Here is a 15,211-nt window from a genome sequence, read left to right as displayed (position 1 = left end):
CACTCTTAAAAAAACCTAACACTAACCCCCTGAAGATCGACTTACCGGGAGAAGTCTTCATCCAAGCCGGGCTGAAGTCCTCAACGAAGCCGGGAGAAGTCTTCATCCAAGCTGGGCAAAGTGGTCCTCCAGACGGGCAGAAGTCTTCATCCAGACAGCATCTTCTATCTTCATCCATCCGAAGCGGAGCGGCTCCATCTTCAAGACATCCGGCGCGGAGCATCCTCTTCAATCGACGTCTTCTTACTAAATGACGTTTTCTTTAAGTGACGTAATCCAAGATGGCGTCATCTACCAATCGGAATTAAGGTAGAAAAAATCCTATTGGCTGATGCAATCATATTGGCTGATGCAACAGCCACTAGGATTGAGCTTGCATTCTATTGGTTGTTCCAATCAGCCAATAGGATTTTTTCTACCTTAATTCCGATTGGCTGATAGAATTCTATTAGCCAATTGGAATCTAAGGGACGCCATCTTGGATGACGTCACTTAAAGGAACCTTCATTCGTCGGGTAGTCGTCAACCGAAGAGGATGCTCCGCGTCGGATGTCTTGAAGATGGAAGATAACTATTTAATAACTATTCTACCTAGTTAAAATAAATACAGACTTGCCTGTAAAATTAAAAAACCCCTAAGCTAGATACAATGTAACTTGGTAAGTATTTAGTTTCTCCAACATAGGTGTGTCCGGTCCACGGCGTCATCCTTACTTGTGGGATATTCTCTTCCCCAACAGGAAATGGCAAAGAGCCCAGCAAAGCTGGTCACATGATCCCTCCTAGGCTCCGCCTACCCCAGTCATTCTCTTTGCCGTTGTACAGGCAACATCTCCACGGAGATGGCTTAGAGTTTTTTAGTGTTTAACTGTAGTTTTTATTATTCAATCAAGAGTTTGTTATTTTGAAATAGTGCTGGTATGTACTATTTACTCAGAAACAGAAAAGAGATGAAGATTTCTGTTTGTATGAGGAAAATGATTTTAGCAACCGTAACTAAAATCCATGGCTGTTCCACACAGGACTGTTGAGAGCAATTAACTTCAGTTGGGGGAACAGTGTGCAGTCTCTTGCTGCTTGAGGTATGACACATTCTAACAAGACGATGTAATGCTGGAAGCTGTCATTTTCCCTATGGGATCCGGTAAGCCATGTTTATTACGATCGTAAATAAGGGCTTCACAAGGGCTTATTAAGACTGTAGACTTTTTCTGGGCTAAATCGATTCATTATTAACACATATTTAGCCTTGAGGAATCATTTTATCTGGGTATTTTGATATAATAATATCGGCAGGCACTGTATTAGACACCTTATTCCTTAGGGGCTTTCCCAAAGCATAAGCAGAGCCTCATTTTCGCGCCGGTGTGGCGCACTTGTTTTTGAGAGGCATGGCATGCAGTCGCATGTGAGAGGAGCTCTGATACTTAGAAAAGACTTTCTGAAGGCGTCATTTGGTATCGTATTCCCCTTTGGGCTTGGTTGGGTCTCAGCAAAGCAGATACCAGGGACTGTAAAGGGGTTAAAGTTTAAAACGGCTCCGGTTCCGTTATTTTAAGGGTTAAAGCTTCCAAATTTGGTGTGCAATACTTTTAAGGCTTTAAGACACTGTGGTGAAAATTTGGTAAATTTTGAACAATTCCTTCATGTTTTTTCGCAATTGCAGTAATAAAGTGTGTTCAGTTTAAAATTTAAAGTGACAGTAACGGTTTTATTTTAAAACGTTTTTGTACTTTGTTATCAAGTTTATGCCTGTTTAACATGTCTGAACTACCAGATAGACTGTGTTCTGAATGTGGGGAAGCCAGAATTCCTATTCATTTAAATAAATGTGATTTATGTGATAATGACAATGATGCCCAAGATGATTCCTCAAGTGAGGGGAGTAAGCATGGTACTGCATCATTCCCTCCTTCGTCTACACGAGTCTTGCCCACTCAGGAGGCCCCTAGTACATCTAGCGCGCCAATACTCCTTACTATGCAACAATTAACGGCTGTAATGGATAATTCTGTCAAAAACATTTTAGCCAAAATGAACACTTGTCAGCGTAAGCGCGGCTGCTCTGTTTTAGATACTGAAGAGCATGACGACGCTGATATTAATATCTCTGAAGGGCCCCTAACCCAGTCTGATGGGGCCAGGGAGGGTTTGTCTGAGGGAGAAATTACTGATTCAGGGAACATTTCTCATCAGGCTGAACCTGATGTGATTGCATTTAAATTTAAGTTGGAACATCTCCGCATTCTGCTTAAGGAGGTATTATCCACTCTGGATGATTGTGACAAGTTGGTCATCCCAGAGAAACTATGTAAAATGGACAAGTTCCTAGAGGTGCCGGGGCTCCCAGAAGCTTTTCCTATACCCAAGCGGGTGGCGGACATTGTTAATAAAGAATGGGAAAGGCCCGGTATTCCTTTCGTCCCTCCCCCCATATTTAAAAAATTGTTTCCTATGGTCGACCCCAGAAAGGACTTATGGCAGACAGTCCCCAAGGTCGAGGGAGCGGTTTCCACTTTAAACAAACGCACCACTATACCCATAGAGGATAGTTGTGCTTTCAAAGATCCTATGGATAAAAAATTAGAAGGTTTGCTTAAAAAGATGTTTGTTCAGCAGGGTTACCTTCTACAACCAATTTCATGCATTGTCCCTGTCGCTACAGCCGCATGTTTCTGGTTCGATGAGCTGATAAAGGCGGTCGATAGTGATTCTCCTCCTTATGAGGAGATTATGGACAGAATCAATGCTCTCAAATTGGCTAATTCTTTCACCCTAGACGCCACTTTGCAATTGGCTAGGTTAGCGGCTAAGAATTCTGGGTTTGCTATTGTGGCGCGCAGAGCGCTTTGGTTGAAATCTTGGTCGGCTGATGCGTCTTCCAAGAACAAGCTACTTAACATTCCTTTCAAGGGGAAAACGCTGTTTGGCCCTGACTTGAAAGAGATTATCTCTGATATCACTGGGGGTAAGGGCCACGCCCTTCCTCAGGATCGGCCTTTCAAGGCAAAAAATAAACCTAATTTTCGTCCCTTTCGTAGAAACGGACCAGCCCAAGGTGCTACGTCCTCTAAGCAAGAGGGTAATACTTCTCAAGCCAAGCCAGCTTGGAGACCAATGCAAGGCTGGAACAAGGGAAAGCAGGCCAAGAAACCTGCCACTGCTACCAAGACTGCATGAAATGTTGGCCCCCGATCCGGGACCGGATCTGGTGGGGGGCAGACTCTCTCTCTTCGCTCAGGCTTGGGCAAGAGATGTTCTGGATCCTTGGGCGCTAGAAATAGTCTCCCAAGGTTATCTTCTGGAATTCAAGGGACTTCCCCCAAGGGGGAGGTTCCACAGGTCTCAGTTGTCTTCAGACCACATAAAAAGACAGGCATTCTTACATTGTGTAGAAGACCTGTTAAAAATGGGAGTGATTCATCCTGTTCCATTAAGAGAACAAGGGATGGGGTTCTACTCCAATCTGTTCATAGTTCCCAAAAAAGAGGGAACGTTCAGACCAATCTTAGATCTCAAGATCTTAAACAAGTTTCTCAAGGTTCCATCGTTCAAGATGGAAACCATTCGAACTATTCTTCCTTCCATCCAGGAAGGTCAATTCATGACCACGGTGGATTTAAAGGATGCGTATCTACATATTCCTATCCACAAGGAACATCATCGGTTCCTAAGGTTCGCATTCCTGGACAAACATTACCAGTTCGTGGCGCTTCCTTTCGGATTAGCCACTGCTCCAAGGATTTTCACAAAGGTACTAGGGTCCCTTCTAGCTGTGCTAAGACCAAGGGGCATTGCTGTAGTACCTTACTTGGACGACATTCTGATTCAAGCGTCGTCCCTTCCTCAAGCAAAGGCTCACACGGACATCGTCCTGGCCTTTCTCAGATCTCACGGATGGAAAGTGAACGTGGAAAAGAGTTCTCTATCCCCGTCAACAAGGGTTCCCTTCTTGGGAACAATTATAGACTCCTTAGAAATGAGGATTTTTCTAACAGAGGCCAGAAAAACAAAACTTCTAGACTCTTGTCGGATACTTCATTCCGTTCCTCTTCCTTCCATAGCTCAGTGCATGGAAGTGATCGGGTTGATGGTAGCGGCAATGGACATAGTTCCTTTTGCGCGCATTCATCTAAGACCATTACAACTGTGCATGCTCAGTCAGTGGAATGGGGACTATACAGACTTGTCTCCGAAGATACAAGTAAATCAGAGGACCAGAGACTCACTCCGTTGGTGGCTGTCCCTGGACAACCTGTCACAAGGGATGACATTCCGCAGACCAGAGTGGGTCATTGTCACGACCGACGCCAGTCTGATGGGCTGGGGCGCGGTCTGGGGATCCCTGAAAGCTCAGGGTCTTTGGTCTCGGGAAGAATCTCTTCTACCGATAAATATTCTGGAACTGAGAGCGATATTCAATGCTCTCAAGGCTTGGCCTCAGCTAGCGAGGGCCAAGTTCATACGGTTTCAATCAGACAACATGACAACTGTTGCGTACATCAACCATCAGGGGGGAACAAGGAGTTCCCTAGCGATGGAAGAAGTGACCAAAATCATTCTATGGGCGGAGTCTCACTCCTGCCACCTGTCTGCTATCCACATCCCAGGAGTGGAAAATTGGGAAGCGGATTTTCTGAGTCGTCAGACATTGCATCCGGGGGAGTGGGAACTCCATCCGGAAATCTTTGCCCAAGTCACTCAGCTGTGGGGCATTCCAGACATGGATCTGATGGCCTCTCGTCAGAACTTCAAAGTTCCTTGCTACGGGTCCAGATCCAGGGATCCCAAGGCGGCTCTAGTGGATGCACTAGTAGCACCTTGGACCTTCAAACTAGCTTATGTGTTCCCGCCGTTTCCTCTCATCCCCAGGCTGGTAGCCAGGATCAATCAGGAGAGGGCGTCGGTGATCTTGATAGCTCCTGCGTGGCCACGCAGGACTTGGTATGCAGATCTGGTGAATATGTCATCGGCTCCACCTTGGAAGCTACCTTTGAGACGAGACCTTCTTGTTCAGGGTCCGTTCGAACATCCGAATCTGGTTTCACTCCAGCTGACTGCTTGGAGATTGAACGCTTGATTTTATCGAAGCGAGGGTTCTCAGATTCTGTTATCGATACTCTTGTTCAGGCCAGAAAGCCTGTAACTAGAAAGATTTACCACAAAATTTGGAAAAAATATATCTGTTGGTGTGAATCTAAAGGATTCCCTTGGGACAAGGTTAAGATTCCTAGGATTCTATCCTTCCTTCAAGAAGGATTGGAAAAAGGATTATCTGCAAGTTCCCTGAAGGGACAGATTTCTGCCTTGTCGGTGTTACTTCACAAAAAACTGGCTGCTGTGCCAGATGTTCAAGCCTTTGTTCAGGCTCTGGTTAGAATTAAGCCTGTTTACAAACCTTTGACTCCTCCTTGGAGTCTCAATTTAGTTCTTTCAGTTCTTCAGGGGGTTCCGTTTGAACCCTTGCATTCCGTTGATATTAAATTATTATCTTGGAAAGTTTTGTTTTTAGTTGCAATTTCTTCTGCCAGAAGAGTTTCAGAATTATCTGCTCTGCAGTGTTCTCCTCCTTATCTGGTGTTCCATGCAGATAAGGTGGTTTTACGTACTAAACCTGGTTTTCTTCCAAAAGTTGTTTCTAACAAAAACATTAACCAGGAGATTATCGTACCTTCTCTGTGTCCGAAACCAGTTTCAAAGAAGGAACGTTTGTTGCACAATTTGGATGTTGTTCGCGCTCTAAAATTCTATTTAGATGCTACAAAGGATTTTAGACAAACATCTTCCTTGTTTGTTGTTTATTCCGGTAAAAGGAGAGGTCAAAAAGCAACTTCTACCTCTCTCTCTTTTTGGATTAAAAGCATCATCAGATTGGCTTACGAGACTGCCGGACGGCAGCCTCCCGAAAGAATCACAGCTCATTCCACTAGGGCTGTGGCTTCCACATGGGCCTTCAAGAACGAGGCTTCTGTTGATCAGATATGTAGGGCAGCGACTTGGTCTTCACTGCACACTTTTACCAAATTTTACAAGTTTGATACTTTTGCTTCTTCTGAGGCTATTTTTGGGAGAAAGGTTTTGCAAGCCGTGGTGCCTTCCATTTAGGTGACCTGATTTGCTCCCTCCCTTCATCCGTGTCCTAAAGCTTTGGTATTGGTTCCCACAAGTAAGGATGACGCCGTGGACCGGACACACCTATGTTGGAGAAAACAGAATTTATGTTTACCTGATAAATTGCTTTCTCCAACGGTGTGTCCGGTCCACGGCCCGCCCTGGTTTTTTAATCAGGTCTGATGATTTATTTTCTTTAACTACAGTCACCACGGTACCATATGGTTTCTCCTATGCAAATATTCCTCCTTAACGTCGGTCGAATGACTGGGGTAGGCGGAGCCTAGGAGGGATCATGTGACCAGCTTTGCTGGGCTCTTTGCCATTTCCTGTTGGGGAAGAGAATATCCCACAAGTAAGGATGACGCCGTGGACCGGACACACCGTTGGAGAAAGCAATTTATCAGGTAAACATAAATTCTGTTTTTAAATAGGAATAATGTAGTTAATGATAGTAATTTTATTTATTTAAATTAGATTTAAGTTAGGGGATGTTAGGGTTAGACTTAGGTTTAGGGGTTAATACATTTAATATAGTGGCGGCGACATTGGGGATGGCAGATTAGGGGTTAATAAGTGTTATGTAGGTTGCGGCGGTGTAGGGGGGGCAGATTAGGGGTTAATAACATAATGTAGGTGGCGGCGGTGTAGGGGGCGGCAGATTAGGGGTTAATAAGTATAATGTAGGTGGCGGCGGTGTAGGGGGGGCAGATTAGGGGTTAATAACATAATGTAGGTGGCAGCGGCAGATTAGGGGTTAATAAGTATAATGTAGGTGGCGGTGGGCTTCGGGAGTGGCGGTTTAGGGGTTAATAACTTTATTTTGTTGCGACGGGGTCCGGGAGCGGCGGTATAGGGGCAAAACAGTATAGTACAGTGTGGGTGTTTAGTGACAGTATACCAATAAAGCTGGGAAAAAGCCGAAGAGCAGTGAGATCGATGACTGTTAGTTAACAACAGTCCGCTGCTCATCGCCCCGTACTTGGTGCACAGCTTTTTGACAGCTTTTTTGGTAACTTTGGAGAGCGTATTCAGGTCCGTGGCAGCGATCTTAGGCGAGCGTATTAGTGCCGGCGAATGCAAGTAAGTTGACGGGTTGATAAATAGGGGCCAATGTATGTAAAGCAGCAAAGATGTAAAAATGTTATAGTAAGAGAGTGTGTTTAAGAGATTGAGTATATGTGTGTAAGAGTTTATACAAATGAATCACCGCCAGTAAAACATAGAGACAAATAGCATTTATCTGATAAATAACAAAAAGTAAAAACACTTTTACCACCTTAATTACGAAAGCCTTAAAATAGCGCCTTCGAACAGTGAAAGTTGTGGAACCAGACATGATGGACCTTAGGTTTGAAAAAATAGAAGCTATGCTGCAGACCATACTTGACAGGATGCCCTCAGAGCAGGATATACAAAATTTAATAAAAAAAATATCACCTGCAAAAATCAAGGATTCAATCCCGCAGCATAGAATAACTTTTGGCTCTAACCCTACATTGTGGCCAGGGGAGGGAGACCAACCCGATATGCTGACAGACGGAGAAGATATACAGCGAGGTAATAGACCTGTCATATCACCACCGAAAACAATAATAAACAAAAGCCACATAACGAGGGATAACCTTTATAAATATAACTCCCAAACACATGGGGGGCAATTTATTAATGTGCGAGCGGACATGATACAATGTAACATATCATGTCCACCACACATCGATAAATGCCGACAGCATATGCTGTCGGCATTTATCATTACACAAGCAGTTCTTGTGAACTGCTTTTGCAATACCGCCCCCTGCAGATTTGCGGCCAATCAGCCACTAGCAGGGGGTGTCAATCAGCCCGATTGTATAGGATCGGGCGGATAGATGTCTGCGGCCTCAGAGCAGGTGGATAAGTTATGGAGCAGCGGTAGTGAGGAAACAGGGGCACCAAGCTCCATTCGGAGCTTGATAATTCGTCCCCCTAATCTCTCTTTGAAATCGAACTTTCTAGAATGGAGACATCTAAACACCCACCCTAAGATGGCGCCTTTGACAGCACTTAGAAAATCACCAGTGAAAAATCTGCACACCGACATGAAGGACCTCACTGCTTGTCAACGGGAAGTGTCTCATGTCACCCTATTGATTCTGCACTTTACATGAAGCCCAAAAAATACAGTCTTGCCGAATCAAGAAGCCACTGGAGCCTTATATAAACCTCGGCTAATGGAGGGGGTCCTGCAGTTGCCCTCACCCTTGCGGGAGCTTGGGCGGATTCCCTGAGCATGATGGAGAGACTCACCTTTCATCAACTCCCATGTCCCCAGGAGGCGAAAAAAATCCTTACACTAGGCAAGTTACAGATCTATATGATGGGCTTTGTCCACGGGAAGCTCACAACCCTTATGGAGATCCACCGGAGATATCCAACTTGACACTTTCTCCTCTCATAACTACTCAATCCCAGCAGGGAAATCTCAAAGGAACACTTAAACCAATACCGCACCGGCAAATAAAACCCTGTGGCTGAATAAATATCTACTCTAAACTTACCACAAAGTTACCGGTAAACCGTTAAAGGCACAGTTTTAATGTTATTATGTTCTGCTTTATACTCTATTTTGTCTTCAAATAACAAAGCACCAAGACAGCATACATTTTTTCTTTACCCCTTTTTTCTTGTTTCGGTTATTTTCAAATATTTCAGCAAGTTGTAGCATAATAGAAATCCAGTAGATCACTTATCACTAATATGCCTATACCCTCATAACTAGTTAGGTCTATCTCACTAGAAATGTTACTTAAACATGGGGAAAGCTGTTTGATGATGAAGCTAACTAAATGTGATCTTTTGCTGACTGATCTGGCGATGTCAATGTTTTATCTGTAGTTCTATATTATTTATTCTCTTTTTTGGTAGGTGGTTGAAATATCAGTTCCCATACCCTCTAATCACAATAATATAGGTGCGCAATACTTATTGTAGACACAATGCTCACTATGATATTTGTACATATTTTATGTATGTTTTCTTGTCCTGGGGGTTTTGTGGGGGACCCCCGGTATGACATTCCATATATGGAATGTAAAACAGATATCGCTACTATTATTCAGTGTCACTTTGGTATGCAATATCTAATCAACATAGGCCTCTCCTCTGGGGCTAACGGCCAAAGCCATATTGGAGACAAAAGTTAGTAAAGCATTATGTAATACCTATCAACTTATACTTGTTTGGGATTCCCATACTTAATATAATGATACCATTTACAGCATACTAGAAGGGACTTGCATACACCTACTCATTATAGAATATGAAGAAATATTCTTTTTGAGTTAGCACCACTGCACATGACGACCGAATCAGCACATATATACACGGGTAGTATAATAATAAATTTGCTTCAAAATGCATTAAAACCTGTTGGAAAATCTCTATTTCCCCTTAGTTCATCTTGATTTGGCTAGATAAACTAGTAGTTCTGGTTACTGTATCCTCCAATATAATGACCAACCTAGTAAAATTTTGTTTTAGGATGCATTTGTTTGTCTTTGTGTATTGATATTATGTTATCCCTTATTATTACTGTAAACCTGCAACACTAAGGTCCAAGAGCGATCTATATAATCGAGAAGGGTAGAAAATAATGAGGAAATACTTTTTTTTTGGTACAACCCAATATGTCAAATATGATGTTAATATTTGAAGCCTTGTTTGTTAAATATGATGTATGATATTAATATTTGAGGCCTTGGATGTACCTAATACAATTCTATCTGTATGTATATTTTATTCCTCAATAAAAAAAAAAAAAGATACTACCATTTCTGTACTGTGTGTGTGTGAATGTCTGTGTGCAAGTTTGTGTATGATTATTACCCTTACAATATTTTCAAGTTTGACAAACACAAAGTCACTGCAGCACTTTCACACACAAACCCTTATGCAGCCAGAAGGATTTGAGCTATAACAAGCAAAACAGATTATGAGGCCTACTTATCAAGCCGTCAACCGCAAATACGCTGGAATTCCGCAGCGTAATTGTGGCGAGCCTGATTCCCACTTATTTATCAAAGCCTTCAGACCGGCAAAAGTTGAAATCTGTGAAGTAACATTCGATCCGCCAGTCTCAGTCCGACACAGATTGATGCTTACGTCATTGTAGATGTTCCGAATGCAAATTCGGCACTATCTGACTACTTTTGCTAGTTATCAAATTTCTAACAGGTACGCTCGCCACTATTCCGGCCCAGCGTACCTGCTTTTCAATCCACCGCCCTGGAGGCGGCAGATGCCATAGGAATCAATGGGAGTCTGAAAGCAGCGAAAGCTCATGTTTGCTGCTGCCCGATATCCTATTGATTCCTATGGGAGAATAAAAGTTATGTTTACACCTAACACCCTAACATATACCCGAGTCTAAACACCCCTAATCTGCCTCCCGCCACCGCCGCCACCTACATTATACTTATTAACCCCTATTCTGCCGCCCCTTACATTGCCGCCACCTACATTTTACTTATTAATCCCTAATCTCCCGCCCGACACCGCCGACACCTACATTATGCTATTAAACCCTAATCTGCTGCCCCGACGCCGCAGCCACCTACATTATACTTATTAACCCCTATTCTGCTGCCACCTACATTATGTTATTAACCCCTAATCTGCCGCCCGACACCGCTACCACCTACATTATAATTATTAACCCCTATTCTGCCGCTCCCGAACCCCGCCACCCCCTAAATAATGTTATTAACCCCTATCCCACCGCTCCCGGAGCCCACCGTAACTAAATAAATGTATTAACCCCTAAACCCCTGGCCTCCCACATCACTACCACTTACTAAACCTATTAACCCCTAAACCGCCAGCCCCCCACATCGCCATAAACTAAATTAACCTATTAACCCCTAAACCTAACAACCCGCTAACTTTATATTAAATATTAACTCATCCCTATCTTATAATAAATTTAAACTTACCTTTAGATTTAAATTAAACTATATTAAACTAATAATTAACCTACCCTAACTGTTATACTAAAATTACATTAAACTATATTAAACTAATAATTAACCTACCCTAACTGTTATACTAAAATTACATTAAACTACAAATTAAATTAACTATATTATATATTTAAAAACCTAACCCTACTCAAATAATTTAAATCTACTATTAAAAATTACAAAGTTACAAAAAACTAACAACTAAGTTACACAAAATAACAAGCACTAAGTTACAAAAAAAATAAACACTAAGTTACACCAAATAAAAAATTAAATTATAATAACAAATATTTAAACTAATTACACCTAATCTAAGAGCCCTATGAAAATAAACCCCCCCCCCCAACTAAAAAAAATCTCTAGCCTACAATAAACTGCCAATGGCCCTTAAAAGGGCCTTTTGCAGGGCAGTGCCCCAAATAAATCAGCTCTTTTACCTGTAAATAAAAATACAAATAACCCACCAACAGTAAAACCCACCACCCACACAACCAACCCCCCAAATAAAATCCTAATCTAAAAAACTTAAGCTCCCCATTGCCCTGAAAAGGGCATTTGTATGGGCATTGCCCTTAAAAGGGCATTTAGCTCTTTTTTAAAAGCCCAAACCCTAATCTAAAATTAAAACCCACCCAATAAACCCTTAAAAAAACCTAACACTAAACCCCGAAGATCCACTTACAGTTTCTGAAGAGCTGACATCCATCCTCAACAAAGCGGCAGAAGTCCTCATCGAAGCCGGCAGAAGTCTTCATCCAAGCAGGCCGAAGTCCTCCTCGAAGCCGGCAGAAGTGGTCCTCCAGACGGGCAGAAGTCTTCATCCAGGCGGCATCTTCTATCTTCATCCATCCGGCGCGGAGCGGCTCCATCTTCAAGACATCCGGTGCGGAGCATCCTCTTCTTACGATGTCTTCTTCCGAATGAACGTTCCTTTAAATGACGTCATCCAGGAGGGCGTCCCTTAGATTCCGATTGGCTGATAGAATTCTATCAGCCAATCGGCATTAAGATCGCATTCTATTGGCTGATTGGATCAGCCAATAGGATGAAAGCTCAATCCTATTGGCTGATTGCAACAGCCAATAATATTTTTTCAACCTTAATTCCAATTGGACATTACATAGGTCTCACTATAATTTGTATAAGGAATCTTATAGTATTCTCAAACATAAACACATAGATGGCAATCCCCTACATACAGTATGTTCAGACACAGACTAGATTATTTAGAACAGCCATTCATTTTCTAACGTCATTTGTAAAAATATACATATTTGAAAAACTACTCAATTAGTTAATTCACTATGACATATCAGAATTTTCCAACATGGTGAGTTAACGTAGCTTAGGTCAAATTATTCTCACAAGCAATGTTAGTAAATGAGGGTACAAAAAGATAAACAAATTTTTAACACCAAAAATCATTACCACAAATTAACACCAAAAATTGATCAGGTCAAATTCTGAATTCATCCCCCAAGGGATTCTGGTCTTCAGTTTGTGAATCGAGAAGACCTCACGTTTGGCCAACGGGTAACGGATACTACCCATCTACAGTCATGCCCTTACAGAGTGTTTTTGCTGTTGCATGCAGTAAACTATTTTAATAAAGCAGTTGAATGGTTCCGGTGCTCCTGGCTGTGTTATTTTCAAATATTTTTAAGTTTGACTACATTCAAGAATAAAGTGTGCACATATTTTGGTCAGCACAGGTCAAGGTTTTTGTGCACAGTGCTCAAAAAAATTAAAGGGAACTGCTACTGTCATAAAGTTAGTATAAAGCACTTTGTTTTCTTTGTTATCTGATAAAGCCAATTAGGGACAGATATTATCAGGGTTAGTCTTGATAAGTCAGCAGGCTGCTTATTAAAGGGACAGTAAACATAAAAAATAATGTTACATAATTCTGCACATAGCCAATGACTATGTTGGAAATAACAGTGTTTTGCACTTCCATTTCTAACAGGAGCTAAAAGTTCACAATTTTAGAATGGAATTACAGGAAAAGGAGACAAAATAAATAATGTATATTACAGATTTTTTTTTTTATATATTATTTATCATTTTATATTACCATCTCAAAGTGTTTAATGTCCCTTTAAAGGGACAGTATACACTCATTTTCATATAACTGCATGTAATAGACACTACTATAAAGAATAAGATGCACAGATACTGATATAAAAATCCAGTATAAAACTGTTTATAAACTTACTTAGAAGCTGTCAGTTTGGCTCTGTTGAAAAGGTAGCTGGAAAGCCCACTGCAAGTGGCAAATAAGACACTCCCCCCTCCCCCTTCTTTTGCATATGAAAAGACCCTTTACACAAACAGGAGCAAGCTGGAGAAGGTAGCTGACAGTATTCACATAAAACTTTGGGGCTTGGTTAGGAGTCTGAAAATCAGAGCAATGTTATTTAAAAATAAGCAAAACTATACATTTATTTAAAAAAAAAAACTTTATGGGCTATATAAATAGATCATCTACAAAACATTTATGCAAAGAAAAAATGAGTGTATAATGTCCCTTTAAAGATAAATGTTGGCCAGTTCAGATATAACACTGTAGACATTGTTTTTCTTGCTTTTCCTGCGATTTTCACTTTCTCTGTTTATTGACCTTAATTAGTTATAATAATAGAAGCAGTAGTAATAATAATATATTAACAAATACCAATGCCTTTGTTTTATTACAGTGAATTGATTGGCCTCTTAAAGGGACAATAACATTATATGCGTCGAGCAGTATTTTACATTTGCATAAATGCATTTTTGCTATATACAATAGCTGAATACACATGCACATGACCTGACTCAGTATACTTATTTGGTTGATTTGCTTAAAGAGACAGTCTTGTTAAAATTAAACTTCCATGATTCAGATAGGGCATGTCATTTTAAACAGCTTTCCAATTTACTTTTATCATCAAATTTGCTTTGTTCACTTGTTATTCTTTGTTGAAAGCTAATCCTAGGTAGACTCATATGCTACTTTCTAAGCCCTGAAGGCTGCCTCTTATCTGAATGCATTTGCCAGTTTTCCACAGCCAGACAGTGCTAGTTCACGTGTGCCATATTAATCACATTGTGCTCATGCCCGTTGAGTTACTTATGAGAGGGCATTGATTGGCTAAAATGCAAATCTGTCAAAAGAACTGAAATAAGGGGGCAATCTGCAGAGGCTTAGATACAAGGTAATCACAGAGGTGAAAAGTGTAATAATATTATTGTGTTGATTTTGCAAACTTGGGGAATGGGTAATAAAGGGATTATCTTTTTAACCCCTTAATGACCACAGCACTTTTCCATTTTCTGTCCGTTTGGGACCAAGGCTATTTTTACATTTCTGCGGTGTTTGTGTTTAGCTGTAATTTTACTCTTACTCATTTACTGTACCCACACATATTATATACCGTTTTTCTCGCCATTAAATGGACTTTCTAAAGATACCATTATTTTCATCATATCTTATAATTTACTCTAACAAAAATTATAAAATATGAGGAAAAAATTGAAAAAAACACACTTTTTCTAACTTTGACCCCCAAAATCTGTTACACATCTACAACCACCAAAAAACACCCATGCTAAATAGTTTCTACATTTTGTCCTGAGTTTAGAAATACCCAATGTTTACATGTTCTTTGCTTTTTTTGTAAGTTATAGGGCCATAAATACAAGTAGCACTTTGCTATTTCCAAACCATTATTTTTCAAAATTAGCGCTAGTTACATTAGAACACTAATATCTTTCAGGAATCTCTGAATATCCCTTGACATGTATATATTTTTTTTTTAGTAGACATCCCAAAGTATTCATCTAGGCCCATTTTGGTATATTTCATGCCACCATTTCACTGCCAAATGCGATTAAATACAAAAAATCGTTCACTTTTTTACTAATTTTTTCACAAACATTTGGTTTCTCACTGAAATTATTTACAAACAGCTTGTGCAATTATGGCTTAAATGGTTGTAAATGCTTCTCTGGGATCCCCTTTGTTCAGAAATAGCAGACATATATGGCTTTGGCGTTGCTTTTTAGTAATTAGAAGGCTGCTAAATGCCACTGCGCACTACACGTGTATTATGCCCAGCAGT

The sequence above is a fragment of the Bombina bombina genome, chromosome 1, assembly GCF_027579735.1.
Source record: "Bombina bombina isolate aBomBom1 chromosome 1, aBomBom1.pri, whole genome shotgun sequence".
NCBI lineage: Eukaryota > Metazoa > Chordata > Amphibia > Anura > Bombinatoridae > Bombina > Bombina bombina.
Note: the sequence above shows the minus strand (reverse complement) of the source record.